At 29.2% G+C, this 20,988-nt stretch overlaps 1 long non-coding RNA gene across 1 annotated transcript; it reads left to right on the forward strand.

Annotated features, from left to right (window-relative positions):
- Nucleotides 1–6,547: 6,547 nt before the first annotated feature.
- On the forward strand, nt 6,548–17,795 carry LOC123270427. The gene is made up of 3 exons (XR_006510600.1): nt 6,548–6,626; nt 15,348–15,350; nt 17,781–17,795. It is a non-coding gene; the product is annotated as an uncharacterized LOC123270427 (long non-coding RNA).
- The last annotated feature ends 3,193 nt before the right edge of the window (nt 17,796–20,988 follow it).

Consider the following 20,988-nt stretch of genomic DNA (forward strand, 5'->3'; position numbering starts at 1 on the left):
CAAAAGTTTTTGCTAAATTACTATGAAAACGCCTTATATTTGCAAACATTGTTTGTAATTTCATTTACCATATTCTTTTTGTTATAGCAATTTTGTATAATATAAGGGCCGTTTTTTTCTCAATTTTATACATAATTAAATAGTTCCCCATAATTCAAAAAATAAAAAATAAAAAAAAATAAAAGTTTCCATTGATTATTTATGGTCAATTTTAATGTTCGTAAACAATATATTCAGTAGACAATCAATTATTTGAGATACTTATTTTTTTCTTAGGTGAGAATAATCACGTTCGAAATCTTCAGTGTTTCATTTTCACTTTTAATTTAAATCATAATTATTGAATATATTTCTCTATCACTATACAGTATAACTTTTAAGAAATATTTATATATAAAACTAATGGGAAAAATTAGTTTCAAATACTCAAGTTGGGATTTCGTTATAAGTCATTTTCTTATGTTTTTGAAAATATTTTTTTAAATTTATTTATTACATTTTTTTTAATTATAAAAGCCGAAGTTCAATACGATTATAATTTGAACCATAATAGCGTCTACTTGTTGATGTAGACTGATGTATTAAAAACAACAATGTCCTTCATATTCATTTTACTAATTTTTTCAGTCTATAGTTGTTTATTTGTAATAACTTATTACTAATAAGAAATTCGAGGCATCGTATATCTTTTATAAATTTTAATATTACTTTCGAATGATCATTTCGGAATCGATAAATTTGAACGAGTATATGTTAGACTCTAATTTTTATAATATTTAATGATTATAAATAAATAATAAATAATGTAAAAAGTTAGTTATTTTCCATCAATAAACAGCATCAAATAACACAAATGATGTAAAATAAGTCGTAATGCTCCATTACCCCGTAGGATTAGCTTATAAGAATGATGAGATATTGAACCACCGACCGGTCGTACGGTGTAGGGGGTTAGGTATCGGTCTGGCAAGTGCGTGGCTCGCGTTCGATTCTTAGTTAGGGCAAATGCGTTTTCACTTTATATTTAACTAGCCGTTACCCGCCCGCTTCGCGTGGCGTACAATATACGCCAGGCGCGAAAAATATTAATTTTGTTAATATACGTGTGCATTTCATAAAATTCATTCTTTACAGCTCAAAAACTCCAAAAAAATCAATCTGGCCAAGTTTCAATCCTTTAGCTGCTATAGATTAAAAGGTACAATTTCTTTTAATTTTACGCCCACGCACGGACATGTGGGGGTAGAATTTAATGAAATTTATTCTTAACAGCTCAAAAACGCCAAAAAAGCATTCTGGCCATGTTTCAAAGTATTAATAGCTATAGATTGAAATTTACGAATGTTTTCTTAATTTGACGCCCACGCACGGGCACGCCAGGGGTGGAATGTCACAGAATTCGTTTTTTAAAAATTTCTAAATGTAATTTGAAACATTCTGACCAAGTTTTTGAACTATTAAAAGCCATAATTGAAAAATATGAATTTTTTTTCGTGAACGACCCCGCAACCCCCCTTGTGGGTAGAATTTCGTGAAATCCGTTCTTAGCTGACCTCTACTTGGCAAAAGGAATATTCCTGCCAAATTTCAAGTCTCTAGGTCTTATAGTTCCAGAGATATCTTGATGAGTGACTATCTATATCTATAAAAAGTCTCCCTATATATATATAGATGAATAGCAAATTAAGGTCTGTATGAAGTGCCAAATTCCGGAAAATATAATTAGCGCTTCATAAAAATAAAAATCACATCAAATATCAAATCAAATTATTCTTTTTCACTATTTCAACTATCAACTACCTATATATATATATATATATATATATATATATATATATATATATATATATATATATATATATATATATATTGAATATTTTTTCTCGGGGGTACTAAACTTACAAAACATTTTTAATAGATTTTGTTTTGTAAAATTACAATCTCGTATTGTAATATTGTTAAACAAATTGCCGATAGATGTTTAGTAAATTACAAAAATTGTTTCGTAATTTTCTTAAATTGAGTTGGAATAAAAAGTGGAGTAAATTTACAAAACTGTGTATTATAATTACTATATTGTGGTGCGTAAAAACTTCCAACACATTTTTAGTAAAAACACTATAGAAATTTTTAACAGTGCATCTTATCAGTTAATCATTTTAAAACAGTTATAATGATAAACAGGGCTTGGCCTTGGAGTGTTTATCTCCCCTAATGCATACAGACATTAAAACAAAACGATAAAAGACTAAGTTCCCTGTAGTAAAGTCGCTGTTGCAAAGTTGGTAGTTGGCAAACTTGAAAAAGTTGAAAAACTCGTTTAGCGACAAGCAACTATTGATAACGAGTTTGCAACTGATACCGCAATTTATGTATTAACCGTTCGGCGACGTCATAACCCGCTAGATAACCATTCATTCATAAGCTTTTTAATTCAGCTTACGACATTGACGAGAATCCGAATTTAAATAAATAAATATTCCGAGTGTGGCTTCTGAACAAAGAGTTTCGCTAATTAAATTCCATTACACTCGACACTGAGCGCCGATCGACCGACGACCAATACAATGACGACCGTAAATTTATTATGAAACAACGCGTATTAGTTATTATTATTCAGCCGCTGTGACGTTTTATCTGATGGTCTTATTTTATAAGTCGGAGCCCATTTTCGAATCACGACACGTGTCAGCCATCAACCAGGCTCATACTCTTAACTCTTTCCCAGTATACTAGCTTCTGTTGTTAGAATATCTTATTGTTGTTGTTATTATTGTTAGTGTAGAGGCTATGGATTATGCAACGCCCTCTCACGGTCTCGTTTGACCTCAGACCCGAGATATTTAAATTCATCGCCTGAGTTGAGAGGGTATTCTACGGTTCTCCTTGTAAGAACCATTTCGAAATCATCACAAATATTGATATCGAGAAAACAGTTTGTTTGATTTAAATTCGTAGATTTATTTGAAATAACTTAAAAATACACGGAAAAAAAGGTTCAATATTTTTCTTCATTGTGAAATATACACGGAGAAAAAAAAATATGGAAATTATTCTTATAATTATAATGAAATGTTATCCTATACCAATTTAGGAGCGATTACTTGAATTGTGGGAATTGTACACGGAGAGAAATTTATAGAAACCTTTTCAAAAATTATGGGAATGATTCCTATAATAATATGATCATTATAGGTATCAATCCTATGCTCATTATGGGAACCATACCCATAATTTATTGGAAACATTTCTATACAATAATGGAATAGCTTCAATATATTATGGGAATGGTCCCTACACTGTAAAAAAAGCGGTGTTAAAATGGACTCATTTTAACACCGCTATGTAACACCTGTGTATTAACACCGGTGTAGCGGTGCTCTTTTGCGGTGTTAAAAATCCGGTGTTAAACCGGTGTAATACGGGTGTAACAGTAGAATAAATTTACACCGTATCGGAATATGAATATTACATGATCCATGAAACACAATTAATATTCAATATTTATCAAAATGAGACAAGTAACATTTATTTAAGAATTTTCAATTTATAAAATTACTCAGAAATCGATTTAATGAATGTTATACAACAAGTTAAATAGTATTTATAATATTAAATGTTTAGGAACAATATAATCATTATTTTTATCGTAACCATGATGTTTCTCATAATATAATGGATGTTTTAAACATGACAAATCTACGGATGTGCAAAAATAAATTATCTATATAAAAATCATTTAAAAAACGTTCAAAATTGTCGTAAAATTGTTCTAAAAATGTTTCAAATTTGTTGCAAAAACACTCTCAAACTGTCCAAAAAATGTTCCAAAATTGTCTCAAAAATATCCGAAAAATGTCTCAAATGTATTCAAAATTTGTTCTCAAATAGTTAAAAAAATGTTTTAAGATTATTCAAAAAAGGTTCCACATAAGATTTACCCTAGTAGAAATGAAATCAAGTTTTTAGCCAGTAACTGGCCAGTTTTACTAGACTTAAACCAGTAACTGGCCAGTGTAATATCAAGTTTCTGTCTAGTAACTGGCCAGTTTTACTAGAGATCTAACAAAACATTATGGCGGCTTTAGTGAAACTGTCAGTTTCGAATTCTGAGGTTATTAGGCGTTATTAAAATTGTCAAATAAATTCAAAATAATGTTTAATAAACGATATGATATAAAAAAGTTTCATTTATGTGTACATTATAAAATAGATAACATCATTAGACTGATAGACTAATAATAAATCTAACAATAGAATAAGAAAATAATTATTTTGAATTGGAGATTTGTTTTTAATGCCCACAGTCGCAATTTATATATTGTGTCATTTTTTTTCACTGCATCCATTTTGAAATATATACTGGAAATTATTTACACGTTAATAAACACTAATTTTGATTGATTTATACTGTTTTTTAATAATAATTACAATAATGATGCGTACAGGTTAACAAAAAAAATAAACAAACATACACACACACTAGTAAAGATACACTGTCGGTGTAACCAATGTTTATGACTTAGTTGTAGGTGGCGCGATTTCAAGTTTTTACTCGATATCACTGGCCAGTTACTGGTTTATATCCAGTGAAAACTCGATTATTTCTACTAGGGTAAGGACAAAATTTCAACTTAATTGCTTCAAATAAATTGCATTGATTCTAAAATTATCTAAGAAGTATTCCGAAAATCTTAAAAAAAATACTTAAAAGTTATGAAATAATTACTAAAATCCACTATTTTAGAGTTTCCGATTATCTATATGATGTCCTAAAATTGTCCTTTAATAATGGTGTTAAAGTAACACGGATCGAAAATTTACACCGAGAGAATTTCACACCATTATTTCACACCACACGGCCATGTAAAGTGCTCTGGGTCCATTTTTACATCGAAATTTTTTACAGTGTATTTATTTTAATCAAAAACTTTTATCTTTTTTATATTTTATTATTTTAAACTTTCTAAATTAAATATTAACTTTTTTTTGATTATTTATTTTCAATTATTAAACATAAAAAATTTAATTATAAAAATTGTGTTACTTAAAATATTATCAACACCGGAAAATTTATAACACCGATTTAACACCGAACAAAAATATTTACACCGCGACCGGTGTTACTGCTACACCGATTTCAGTGTTGAATTTAACACCGGAATTTTCAACACCGTACACCGCATGGACTCACACCGGTTTTTTTTTTACAGTGTACATTTCCTCTGATTAACAGAAAAAATTAAAATTTTACTAATCTACTTAAGAAAGATTCGCTCTCACAGGTATTTTACTTATTACGGGTTTCCAAAATATTGATATGGCTCATATGTGCCCGAGTCAGAATAATGAACCTACATGAGCCTACATGAACCTACATGAGCCTACATGAACCTACATGAGCCTACAGGATAATTTTCAATTGTTTTGATCGATATTATCCAATTTATAAATTGAATTTTTAAGTTTTTTTATCAATAATTTTTTAGTTAGGGGAGAAGGGGGTCAAATGAACCACGGGGCAATTGAACCACTCGACTTAAAAAATCGAAAAAATTGAAAAAACGCTTCATGCTCTTAGAATTAGATTCTAATATGTTAAACTCGGATATGATCAAAATTTGAAATCATCGCGATCGATAAATTTTGAAAAATTGAGATTTTCTTATTTGTAGACATGCAAACTTTCTTTTCGGCTGGTGACAAATTGTTTAATAATATTTAAATTTTTGAATTAATTGATAAAATTTGAATTATAGTAGTTGTATATACTTATATTTTATAATCCTCAACTTTGTTTATAGTGATAGAATGGTTTATTTATTTATTATTTACTATTAATTGTTTTAAAATTATACGGGGTCAATTGAACCAGCAGTCCCGGGGACGATTGAACCATACGGAGAAGCATGGGACATGCGCGCGCATCTTGACTCGACGTGAAAAATACTCAGGAAAATAACCTAACAATTTGATAAACTCAATTTGTAATTAAAATTATTTTTAAATCGATTTTTAATTTATTAAATATAATATATGTGTATTAAAAATGTGCAACAGTAATATTAGAAAGTAACAACTAATATGTTATTTATTAAAAGTTCGGGTTTGAGTTATAAATGTCATTGGTTCAATTGACCCCGAGCAGTGGTTCAATTGCCCCCCGAGCGGGGGTCAATTGAACCATTCGACGCGTTTGGATAAATTAATAATTTTTAAAAATTCACGTTGTTTATTAACTAATTTATGTATTGATAATGATAGTAGACTTGATAAACTATCATTCCAAGAAAAAAAAAGTTATTATTTAGTTTTAATTCGAATAGTAAAAAATTACTAAACTTTTTTTGGTTCAATTGACCCCCTTCTCCCCTACTATTTAAATTTATTTGTATTGTACTATTTAATATTGGTATGAGTATATTTTGTGAGGTTATATTGATCAATCAAAACAATTCAAGATAAAAATATCGATTAAAACAATTAAAAATTGTCCTGTAGGCTCATGTAGGTTTATGTAGGTTCATTATTCTGACTCGGGTGAATCTCACATTAGTGTCAAAATATGAGATTCATTATGATATTCATTATGAGCTTCATAATGATATAATATCATTTTTACACGGGTATAGAACCCATTCCTATACCATTATAGGAATCATTCCAATCTCAATTATTCAAAATTTATTAATCGCAATGATTTCAAATTTTGATCATATCCGAGTTTAACATATTAGAATCTAATTCTAAGAGCATGAAGCGTTTTTTCAATTTTTTCGATTTTTTAAGTCGAGTTGTTCAATTGTGACCCCGTTCTCCCCTACTTCATCGAGGCTAGTTCTAAATAGTTAGTTAAGCTTTGGCTAGATTTTGTGACAAATTTAATACATAATTTTTGCAATTAACTTTTATAAATTTCGAGATGATTGAGGCTCTGAAAATATATCATAAAATCCAAGTTTGCTGTTAGAATTTGTGAAATCTGCCTCAAGTAGTTTTGAGATTTAAATAAGAAAATTTTTTTATTCATGTACTTATTATTCTCAGCATACTTATAATTTTTTCTTCTAATTTAATAACTTTTGATTGTAATGTAAAATATTATGTGTGAAACATGTTAACGTTCTTGAAATAATTCTAATAATAGTAATTTTAATGTTAAAAAATGTAATAACACAAATTGATCCATTTTTTGTGTAAGTTATTGATAATAAATTTGGATTTTAAAAGTTTTTTCTCGATTTTTTGTGGATTGGTATTTTTAGTATTATTCTCATTATTTTTAATTTTAATATTTGTTAAGATTTATGTGAAATTCTTTCTTTTTTTAAAACAAATTTTATGACCAATAAGACACTATAATTTATTATTATTTTTTTTATAATTATATGTTATTAATCTTGGCGGTTATCAAGTCAATAAATAAACACTAATAATAAATAACGAATTGTTGACGAGTAACAAGTAAGACATTGTAATTTTCCGTCTGATTTCCACACTTGGTATTTTTTAAATTGATATCACTGAGGTCGAGTGAATTCATCACAAGGGGTCGAGATAAGTAATTTCAAATAAAAATAAAATACGATGAATTATACATAATAATTATAGCTAAAATCATATTGGAGGGATGTTATTAAGAATTTTACTTACATTACTACACGGTGAGAAATTTCCATTATTTTTTATTCTGCATGGATTTTAGATATTACAATGGTGCATATTACTAGTGAACCTTATTGACTCAGAATAAAATTTTACAATGGCCCATAGTAATTTCCGAAACAAATAAAATCGGACATAGTAAATGGTAGAAATTGAAATGTACCATAGTAAAATGAAATATGCAATAATTTAAATTTCCGAATGTACTATAGCAAAAAAAAATAAGAAAACGTTTGTAAAAAATAAAAAATTTTAGAGTAAAAAATGTTTTTAGCTATCAAAAAATATCAAACCAAACAAGATTTTTTTGTTTGCAATAATTTTTAAAGATATTTTTTAAAATATAGTTTTTTTTATTTTTTTTTTCATTTTTAACAATGAACGTAGGATTTATTTTGGCAGTTAATTTTATTATGAATAATTATAAACACAGTATATAACTTTTAAATTATTTTTTATTATTATTAGAAGTGTCGGTTGCAGGTTAACCATCAAATGTTTGTTTTCATTTTAACTTTTCACGGTAAATTATTAAATATTTTATTATTTATGAATCTTACAAATTTTCATTAACTATTCATGTGTTGATGGATTTATAAACTAATATTTATTTAAAACTTAATGTTTATTGCAATTTTCATAACACCGTTAACCACTACTGATAGCGTCTGTAGACTTATGTTGACAAAACAAAGCAGGACGAAAAAATGAAAGAGCGCGCGTCGCGACTGACGCGCATACGTTTACTATGGGACATTTGAAAATTTCATAGTCACAATTTTAAATTTAAACCGAGTACACGTGACTAAATGTGAAACTTTTTTATAAATTTTTATTGTCGACTGAGCAACAGAAATTTTACTATGGAACTATAATGAAAAGTTTTAAGCACACTAACAGTTTTTGTTCTGTCAGTTTACGAAAATTTTTTATATATGTTTATGTAACAGTTGCATGGTGAAATTTACTATGGTCCCTAGTAAATATTGATTGGTACAATATGATATTCTTAAATTTTTATGGTAATATTTTGAATTGAGTCATTAAGGTTCAGTCTTATTATGTATGCATAGTAAATTTCTACAGAAATTTCTCACCGTGTATTTATCATATTTACATTACTTAAATAATCTAATTTGTAATCACTAATATTGTTAAGCGTTGTCATTTTAAAATGTAAGAACTTATTTCTTATTTCACTTTGAAACAGGGCGTCATTAAACTTTCTATAATCCCTTATAAGTATATAATCACATTCCGCTTTGTCATTATCTTTTTAGCTATTTATTTTCACTGAAATGATATCATGGTCGGCAATTTTCGGTATGTCATGAATATTTGTAGTTAATTGAAAGCTTGTAAAGACTAAATCTATCGCTGTTTCAGAGTTATAAGTAATTCTGGTGGGTGATTTAATTTTTTGTTTAAAACCTAAGATTTTCATTTTGTTAACTAATTTTTTGGCATAAAATTTATTTGAAAGCACATCGATATTAAAATCACCTAAAATAATTGTTTTGCCAATTACTAATAATTCTTCTGCTAATTCTACACTGTAAAAAAAGCGGTGTTAAAATGGACTCATACCTGTGTATTAACACCGGTGTAGCGGTGCTCTTTTGCGGTGTTAAAAATCCGGTGTTAAACCGGTGTAAGTAGAATAAATTTACACCGTATCGGAGTATGAATATTACATGATCCATAAAACACAATTAATATTCAATATTTATCAAAATGAGACAAGTAACATTTATTTAAGAATTTTCAATTTATAAAATTACGCAGAAATCGATTTAATTAATGTTATACAACAAGTTAAATAGTATTTACAATATTAAATGTTTAGGAACAATATAATAATTATTTTTATTGTAACCATGATGTTTCTCATAATATAATGGATGTTTTAAACATGACAAATCTACAGCTGTGCAAAAATAAATTATCTATATGAAAATCATTTAAAAAACGTTCAAAATTGTTGTAAAATTGTTCTAAAAATGTTTCAAATTTGTTGTAAAAACACTCTAAAACTGTCGAAAAAATGTTCCAAAATTGTCTCAAAAATATCCGAAAAATGTCTCAAATGTATTCAAAATTTGTTATCAAATAGTTAAAAAAATGTTCTAAGATTATTCAAAATAGGTTCCACATAAGATTTAACGACAAAATTTCAACTAAATTGTTTCAAATAAATTGCATTGATTCTAAAATTATCTTAGAAGTATTCCGAAAATCTTAAAAAAAAAAACTTAAAAGTTATGAAATAATTATTAAAATCCACTATTTCAGAGTTTCCGATTATCTATATGATGTCCAAAAATTGTCCTTTAATAATGGTGTCAAAGTAACACGGATCGAAAATTTACACCGAGAGAATTTCACACCATTATTTCACACTACACGGCCGTGTAAAGTGCTCTGGGTCCATTTTTACATCGAAATTTTTTACAGTGTATTTATTTTAATCAAAAATTTTTATCTACTTTATATTTTATATTATTTTATACTTTCTAAATTAAATATTAACTTTTTTTTGATTATTTATCTTTAATTATTAAACACAAAAAGTTTAACTATAAAAACTGTGTTACATAAAATATTATCAACACTGGAAAATTTATAACACCGATTTAACACCGAAAAAAAATATGTACACCGCATGGACTCACACCGGTTTTTTTTTTTACAGTGTATGTGTTAAAACATATTAAATATAGTATAATAGCAAAAAGTTTGGAAAATCCAAAAGTGCACACCTCATAACGCTCATTTATTTTTTAAGAAAAAAATTAATTGTGTAATTGATTAAAAAAAAAATAATTAAGTAATTTCTCACATTTTTTTTATTTTTTTTTTAAATATCAGCGCCCTTTTTTCTTGTCATATGCGCACGCAGTCTAAAAAATCAAAGCCACTTTACATGGCCGTGTAGTGTGAAATACCCGAGTAAAAATGAAATTATTATTTTTTACGGAAAAATAATAAATTTCGTTCGACCGCCGCACCATACCGCCGCACCACCGCTGCACGACCGCCGTTTGGCGGACTATTACGCCGCACGCTAAAAATTTACTCCCCCTAGCATCGCCGCACTACCGCTGCACCACCGCCGCACCAATGCTAAATCATACCTACAATTTCACAAAAAATGGTATCATAATTAATTTATCACGCAATAATTAATTAATAAATAATGCGACTAGAAATCTTTATGTAAGACCTATTGATCAACCTCCTTTTAATCGAATGCCTAATATTAAAAAAAAAAAATTTTTTTTAAATCAGGCCAAAGCACCGCAAAATTATTGATTTTTTTAGTCGTATTGTTGATGTAGATTTTTAATTTCGTCCTCGGGTTGCACAGAAGCGGTACGCCTATTGAAATACTCTGAAAGAATTTTAAAAATTGAACTGTGATGGGATTCGAACCTGGATCGTCTGCATGGAAGTCTCGAACATTGCCAACTGCACTGCAAGCCATACTTAACTTAAAAAATTTAGTTAAGCTATTTGAATGATCAACGAATATATTATTTCAATGTATATACCATCAAACAGTGGTATGGTGCGGCGGTGGTGCAGCGGTGGTGCGGCGGTCGAAAGAAATTTATTATTTTTTCGTAAAAATTAATAATTTTATTTTTACCCGGGCGCGTCACAGCTGTGGTGCGGCGGTGGTGCAGCGATGGTGCGGCGAATAGAAATTTATTTACTTGTCACGGCGCTGGTGCGGCGGTGATACGGCACTTGTAAAATAACCAAAATTTTCACGGCTGTAGTGCAGCGGTGGTGCGGCGTTTAAAAAGCCGTGCAGCGGTGTTGCGGCGGTGGTGCGGCGGAATTCTGTTTTTACTCGGGTAATGGTGTGAAATTCTCTCGGTGTAAATTTTCGATCCGTGTTACTTTAACACCATTATTAGAGGACAATTTTAGGACATCATATAGATAATCGGAAACTCTAAAATTGTGGATTTTAGTAATTATTTCATAACTTTTAAGTATTTTTTTTAAGATTTTCGGAATACTTCTAAGATAATTTTAGAATCAATGCAATTTATTTGAAGCAATTTGGTTGAAATTTTGTCTTTAAATCTTGTGGAACCTTTTTTGAATAATCTTAAAACATTTTATTAACTATTTGAGAACAAATTTTGAATACTTTTGAGACATTTTTCGGATATTTTTGAGACAATTTTGGAACATTTTTTCGACAGTTTTAGAGTGTTTTTACAACAAATTTGAAACATTTTTAGAACAATTTTACGACATTTTTGAACGTTTTTTAAATGATTTTCATATAGATAATTTATTTTTGCACAGCTGTAGATTTTTCATGTTTAAAACATCCATTATATTATGAGAAATATCATGGTTACGATCAAAATAATTATTATATTGTTCCTAAACATTTAATATTGTAAATACTATTTAACTTGTTGTATAACATTAATTAAATCGATTTCTGCGTAATTTTATAAATTGAAAATTCTTAAATAAATGTTACTTGTCTCATTTTGATAAATATTGAATATTAATTGTGTTTTATGGATCATGTAATATTCATACTCCGATACGGTGTAAATTTATTCTACTTACACCGGTATTACACCGGTTACACCGATATTACACCGGATTTTTAACACCGCAAAAGAGCACCGCTACACCGGTGTTAATACACAGGTGTTACATAGCGGTGTTAAAATGAGTCCATTTTAACACCGCTTTTTCTACAGTGTAAGTAATAGTGCCTCCAGTTCTATTATTGTTTGTATTTGTTCTGACAATATTATAGTTCATGAGTGCTATTTCATGATCCATGACATCATCTGCTGCATGAGTTTCATTCAAACATAGTATATCTGGTTGAAGTTCATTCACCAATATCTTTATGTCGTCTTTGTGACGTAGTAATCCACACACATTAACTGCTACTATAAACAATTCACAACCTTTTTTTCTAACCAAAACTTGAGCTTGGCTTTCGTTTAATTGTTATTCATTATCCTGGATAGTCACTTGCTTTGATTTTAGGTACTTTTGTAAACAGTCACATTTTTTGTCTGTAGCCACATGGTTTATATCCACATTTTCTATTCCATTTGCATTTACAAACTCTATACAGTTGACACATTTTTTAAAATTACATTCACAACACGTTTCATGGTGATTTCCAGCACAGAGTCTACATGTTTGTTCGTTCACACATTTGTTGGCGATGTGATCAAATCCCCAACACTTGTAACACCTTATTACATTTACATAGTTATAAGCTTTGTACTTGTTCCATCCCCATCTAACTCTACCACATTCCATTATTGTTTCGTGTATGATTGGATTTACTTCAAGAATTAGTGAACTAAACCCATCATTCACTTTGTATCTATTATAGTATATTACAACCCAAGGCCAGAAAGTTGGATTTTCTGGCGTATGGGATATGATGGCCGAGGCGTAGCCGAGGCCATCATATCACATACGTCAGGGTATCCAACATTCTGGTCATGGGTTGTATACTATTTTTCTTGCTCTCCAGCCGAAAGTACGTAACCCCGTGGAAGGGGTTTTGCAAAACCGAGGCGAAGCCGAGGTTTGCCGGGCGTGAGGGGAGCGCCGCCCGACTTTTGCAAAGCCGAGGCTTTGCTGGTCGGGGCGGGTACAAAAAATAAAAAAAAAATAAAAGTTAATAAATTGAAAAAAAATGTTAAATTTTAAACTTTACTAACAAATGCTCTCACAGTAAAAAATATTGTGTATTTGCGTCAAAAACGGTCTGTGTTGAAAAATTGTGTGTTGATTTTTGTGTGTTAATTTGACACTTTTTTTGTGTTACCTGAATTTTAACATTAAAATAGTGTTGTTTTCACGATATCAACACTTTTTGTGTGTTACTAGATAAAATGACACAAAATTAGTGCTAAGCGGGAAATATTAACACTAAGTTTGTGTTGTTAGCGCGTTCTTTCTTCAGTTTACGCACCAAACGCATTGTATTACCGGACAGCTATTTAACCACGCGTGCGTATAAATTAAAGTGTTAAATATTGTGAAAAATAGTTTATTTAAATATATTTGATAAAAGTACCAGGTTGTTTTCAATAAAAAAAAGTAAATTTGATATTCATTAAAGTAAGTAAAAGTTTACTGTATTTATAATCATATAAAATGCTCAACTAACCTCACTTTCCTATAATAAATTTACTAAATAAAATATTATTTAACGATAAAATTTATAATAGTTATTAAAAATGACAGACTTTGAACAATTTCTCTGTTAATTTAACAAATTCATTAAAAAAATATCAAAAAATTTATTGATTTTATGTTTTTCTTTTGCATTTTTATCGTATATTTTCTGACACTAGTTTTATTTTTTATAAAGATGACTGATAGTTCACAAGGAAATATTATGTTTATGTTTTGGTTACGCTACTGAACAAACATGTCAGACATTTGTCATCAATGTTTTAGATTTACCATACATTAAAAGCTGGGAATTGCACGAATTGGATGCCGAAAATTCTGTGATGATTACTAATTATTGTTATTAATTTATAAAAAATAAATTAAGCATTAAGTAAGTTTAAGATGAGTAAATCATATATTTAAGTTGAAGACTATTGGTACTTGACTCAAATTTAAATAAATGAAATAAACTAATTTTCTTAATAACCATAAAAAATTTATTTATTTTTAAATAATTCCCTAACCTTTATATTCAAACTCAAATAATAAGTAAGTTAACACTTATTTTGTGTAAAATCAACACAATTTTAGTGTTAGATACAGTTGACACAAAATTACTGTTAATTTTGACACAATATTTGTGTTAAAAATTCAACACTATTTTTTGTGTTGAAAATTAACACTAAAATTGTGTTGACGGATTCTAACACTAGGATTGTGTTGATTTTACACAAAATTTTTTACTGTGCTGATTAAGAGTGATATCATGCACAGAATTTGTCACAAATATTTAAACTCATTCTAATTACAGAATTTATTTTTTTAAGTTGATTAAAAATTAGTTTTTAATTAGAATTCGACGGCTAAGAAAGATTGAAATTAAATTATTACAAGTTTGTAGAGTACATGGATCGTTTTATAAACATTGCTTTACTAACTATCAAAATATAAAAAAAAAAGCAAATAAAATTCACAAAACTATTATGTTTTATTTTTTAAACTTTTTATATAAATTATTTGTGCAGTATTATTATTAAATAGTTCATTAACAATTATGGTTCTGCAGAACCATAGGGGCGTATATTTTGAGATACGCCCTTATGGTTCTAGTAACGCGATTTAATAAGGGTTAATAAATTTTAAAATGACTGAAAAAATTGAATCTTATTTATTAGTAACATATTTTTTATCTAAATTAATTTAATGGGGGTTTTTTATGGAAAAACTAGAGCAAATTCAGCCAAAAAAACAAAATAATCCCAAAAATTGAGTTCTTTTTAGAAGTAAAAATAGTTTGATGGGTCGTAAACCTTGGATAGAATGCATAATTTCGTGGTGACCCCGTATTGCATCTACTTACATTGTTGGCAGCATTTGCGACAGTATCGCAGGTTAAATATGTGTCTTGGCAGACATCCAATCACGTTGCGCCCAGGTGTCTCGGCGGCGTTCTTACAATAAATAAAATCCCTCTGTTATATGCAACTCCGTGCAAGGGTGTGCGAAAATTCGAGTTTGCAAAATATCAAACCAAAGATTTAAAAAATTTGAATTTTATTTTATTTATTAAACCAGAAAATATTACAGATAATCAATATATAATATAGGGGACGGGCGGGCAAGACGGAGAGGGCGGGTAAAATGAATAATCGTTTTAAATCGCTGGTCGATCGATAGAAACATTTTAGACTGTAATCTATCAATCTATTATGTAACTACACTTACCGTTATCGATAAAGCATTGGTTTTGCAAAATTGTGAGAATTTTTTTTTATAAATATTGAAATTTAGGAAAAAAATTAAAATTTTAAATCGTAAATATACATTGATTATTTTAATGTTGTTAAGGACGATGCAGATTTGATTTTTTTCTTCATATTCCGGACGTGGTTCATATTTTTGCGACGATCGTTTTGATTGAAATGTATCCACAGATTCGGTAGAATCTGGCGCCAAGTTCCGTTCAAATCCGTTGTAAACGGAGCGCCAGACTACCGACTGTGTTTACTGTAAGCAGAACGGTTTTTTGAGGCTGCGAAATTTTATTTAATTCTACGGTACTTTTTTTATCCAATTTGTTTATCATAACAGTAATTCATAATTTACTTCACCGTATTAATTAATTATATTCACTTATAACAATTTATTTACTTGAAATTATTAAATTTTATCAGCACATACTATAGCTCGCTCACAAATTTCGATCCTGACTTTTTTTTTATGGAGAAAGGTCAGCGCCACAGACTAGATAAAATAAAAATGTGTAGTAATCCTCCTATAGATAAGCAACTACAGTTAAAAAAAGTAATTCACAGCTTACATTTACGGCCGCCAGAGTGCACTGGAATTACATCTACATAAACTGTAGCTTCAAGGGGATAGTTTGCAGTAAAAAATGCAGTCAACACGAGATTTAAGTTGGTACCAATTGTAAATTTTCATTATAATTACAAAAAATACTAAAATCCGAACAAAAACAGTTTCACTGTAAAAAAGTCGCGCCAAGTCCACGTTCATAAGACTATTAGGAAAAAAAAAATTTTTTTTTCTTTACAAAAAGATACAAAATAAAAAAATTAAAAAATCCACGTAACCGATATGATTGTTTATGATTTTCGGAAATTAAAAAAAATCTTATTGTAAATTTAAAAATTAAAAAAATAATTTTAGAACGTACTTGGTGTGCGTCATTGTCTATTTCAATTTTTTTAAAGTCCTAGTAAATAGATTTTACGAATTTCATTAAAAGTAAAATATTTTGCAACCACGCACACTAAATACGCTCTAAAATTTTTATTTAATTTTAAAATTTAAAATAAGCTTTTTATTAATTTCCTAAAATCATAAACAATCATATCGGTTACGTGGATTTTTAATTTTTTATAATAATATAACCAAATGATTCGACGCATGCGCAGTAGGGGCGTCAATAATTGGGGTTACGTTACGTCAATATTTAGATCAATCAGTTTTTCAACCCGTCAATAATTGGTATATCCAGATCATCTATTTAATTATTTAAAATTAATTAGTTAATATTACTGATTATCATTCTAAAAAAAGAAATTGATTAGTTAAAACATTACTTAAGACATTACCACAGACAAAATTCAACGATTTTTATATTTGATTGCTTGAAAAAAATGAAATCATAACTTCGTCTCTTATATTCAATAATTAGGGCTTTTACCTTAGTCTCCCTAGTGGTTTCGGTGCCACCGATAAAACTCTGTAGAAACTCGTCCGAAACTCAACGTAACGACGGAGTATAGTCAGCGCATATGGGGAGTAAACTCGGAGTATTGTGTGCAGTTGTGACACATAAAGACGATAGTGGTTAAGGTAGTACCTCCGCGACAATCCAGATCAAAAATTTTGACTCGCTATCCATGTTATACGTATCGACAGAGCTAAGGTTGTAGGTTAAGATTTTTAACGTTACTGTACTCGTCACTACTATATTCTCTATACATATACACACACACTACGGTTTCAGTGACTAGCGGCTGTTTTTGTACCCCTCTCCTAAAAATAATCCTCTAAAAGTGAAATTGATTTTAATTAATCTCGAAAACTACATGGTAAAAATTTTCATTTTTTTTAATTGTTCGAAATATCATATTCTTCAATCTACTAGTTTTTTGATAAAGTCTTGAAATTCTTTCGATGGAAAAAATTAAAAATACTGTCATTTTCCCACGCTTCTCCTATGTTACATGTGCAAAAATGTCATTTTCAATTGCAATTATCTCGAGCTTGGTGTGGTAAATCGTCTTCAAATTTTAACAGCATATGTATTATGTATTTAATGACTTATATTCAAAGTTTCGAGGATTTCTTGAAATATTGCTTTCATAACCGTACTACCTTAAGGGGGGAAATACGTGTATAAGGCCGTTTTCATGGTGATTTTCATTAATTTTTTTAAGGTATAAAAAATTATTATTATTTATTGAAACTATCAGGTTATTTTATAGATATATTTATGAGTATTTTTTCGTATTAAACAACAATATAACTCAATAAATAGCGGAGATATCAGCTGATACACATCGTAGGTTGTCATCCGACTTAGCAGTTGGTGTGCAGTATAGAAGCCACAATTTTTATCTGAAATCACTGGCACAGAAAATTTACTTTTTTTATATGTGTATCTTCTATATGAACCTCAATTCCAAAAAAAAAAAAAAGTAAAAATTTGCATTTTTTAGAGGGCTGTGAAATTAAGTCGTTTCATACATTGTTTATTAAAAAAAAAATAGTTTAAATAAAAATATCGCTTATGATCGAGGTTCATATTCAGCGTAATTGTATAAAGAAAAGTAATTTTTCTGTGCCATTGATTTCAGATAAAAATTGTGGCTTCTATACTGCACACCAACTGCTAAGTCGGAAGACAACCTACGATGTGTATCAGCTGATATCTCCGCTACTTTTTAAGTTATATTGTCGTAAAATATGGAAAAATATAAATATATGTATAAAATAACCTGATAGTTTCAATAAATAACATTAATTTTCATACCTTAAAAAATTAATAAAAAATCAGCATGAAAACGTCTTTCTACACGTATATCCCTCCTTAATAGGTGTTTAATTGAGATCGTTACGGAGTTTGGTTGGAATTTTGCTGGTATTCTCATGAAGTTTTCCCCGAGTTTTATCAGTGTTTTACGGGTTTTCTGTCGAGTTTAGTCAGCGTCTTTACCGAGCTATTGTGGAGCTTTCCAAGACTATTTTGCGAGAGTTTCATCGGAGTTTTGATGGATAATGAATGAAAAACCGAAAAAATAATTCGTACTGACCGGGACTCGAACCCGGACTATTTGATTACTAGCCAAGGGCTCAATCGGTCAAGCTATCTTAGACATTATCAGTATTAACTATTTAGTCACATTATAAGACCCACCAAGTAATAAACAACACTGTCTATCTTACAGAACCGAAAAAGTTTTGAATCGCTTTATGTATTGATAAAATTCTAATTTTAGTTATGATAATATTGATTCAGTGTAACAACTGTAAACTTTTGACAATTTCATTATGATGTCATTTTTTTTATATATCATATATTTTACTTATAAACTTCATAATATATTTATTAAATAACATATTCTATGTAGATAAATATATTTCAACTTGTAAATAAATAAATTAATTAATAAAAAGTACACCGTAATTGAAAAATGATTTATTTATAGTCATCTTTGTGAAATTAAAATTAATTTTCATGCCGTGAAGTATTATTAATTGCGAGTAAACTCCACAATAACACTACCAAAACTCCGAAAAAACACCAGCGAAACTCTTATAAAGCTCCGCAAAACATTGAAAAAAACTCGACAAAAACTCCCTAGCAACTCCGAAAATACTCAACAAAAACTCGACGAAAACGCCAAAAAAACTCCACTGTAACTCCGAAAATATTCGACAAAAACGCGAGGAAAACTCCATAGCGACTCCGAAAAAACTCGTCAAAAACTTCTCGAAAACTCCAATAATACACTTTTGTGACTCCGTGTCGTAACTGCACACAATACTCCTTGCATACACCTCTAAAACTCCGCGTAAACTCCGCTTATACCCCGATTAAACTCCAAGAGGGAGTATACTCCATAGTAACTCCGCGTAAACTCCGAGTTTACTCTGAGTCGTCGATACCGCTAGGGCTATTATTGATATTTTATTTTATTTTATTTTATTTCAATAAACAAACCCAACAGCCTAGGCCATTAACAGGGTTAATAAGACAATCGTTAGTACATAAGAAAAATAAATTTTTGATGTATAACAAGATGACTTATAGCTAGCATAGTGATTTCATTCATTTATACTCATAAAAATTGCTGAGTAATTATTGCTTATTACTTATTAATTATTACCTATTAAAAATTACTTATTAACTATTAATTCATAATTGCACATCTTTAACGCCACTTAGTTGCTAGTTTGCCAAGTAACGCAGTTACATAGCCATTAGGACAATTCAACATATCAAGTGCAGGTTCCCATTGATAAAAGCGATTCACTGTATTAGAGATGCGATATATTGGCGCTGCCTGAGATAAGTTAGATTTAGCAATAGGTATGTACATTGGAGTTTGATTTCTCATACCTAAGACTGGTATCTTAAATTTAAACAGTGATAGCAATTGAGGACAATCCACCAAGTTGTTAAATAATTTAGTTGCAAAGGAGAATTCCGCACAGATGCGTCTTTCATCGAGAGTAAGATATTCGCATTCTTTGCATAGCGTGAGATCTGCAATTCCCCGAGCCGGATAAAGTCCAGTTTTTTTCCAAATTAAAAATTTTAAAAACCTTCTTTGAACTCTTTCAATCTTAGTGGACTGTCCTGATTGAGTAGGAGACCATACTAGCGAAGCATACTCAAGTTTTGGTCTAACAAATGTATTATATAACAATTTAATGGCATTAAGATTATTAAAGTTTTTTGAAACTCGAGTAATGAACCCTAGCGTTTTCCAGGCTTCAGACATAATATTATTAATGTGCGTTGCAAAAGTAAGTTTACTGTCAAATGTTACCCCAAGTATTTTGACTGTAGTACTCTTATCTAAAATTTTTCCAGATATGTTGTAGTCAAAGTTGATAATATTTTTCCTCCGAGTGATATGTTAAAAACTTGTTTAATTTTAAATTTTATAAATGTCTCAAATAAAAAATGATAATTTAATGAGATTCTTTTCTTTGTAATACCTTGTATTTTTACTTAAAATTATTTATTTTAATTATTTTGATTTATTTTGAGTAAAAAAGTTAGGTTATACGGTAAAATTAGTTAAAAAATTAATTTGTTCAACCAATTAACGATTTATTGCGAAGCAATAAATCATTTGTTAAATACTAAATATTTATTTGGTGACAATGAGCTTTAATAAATGATTTAATAACTATTACCAAATCTTATTAAATAGAACTAAATCCTTCTATACCCGAGTCGAAAATTCAGACCCGTTTAAGCTGTACTTTTTTTCCAACAATTCTTAGAAAATTAAGTGGTCAGGAAAGACTGCTCAGTTAAATACTATATAAACTCGACGCCTGGTTTGACTGTAAATAGTGGAGTTTTGTCCCATTTTGACAGGATTACAGTCTAACCAGGCGTTGAATAAT

The sequence above is a fragment of the Cotesia glomerata genome, linkage group LG8, assembly GCF_020080835.1.
Source record: "Cotesia glomerata isolate CgM1 linkage group LG8, MPM_Cglom_v2.3, whole genome shotgun sequence".
NCBI lineage: Eukaryota > Metazoa > Arthropoda > Insecta > Hymenoptera > Braconidae > Cotesia > Cotesia glomerata.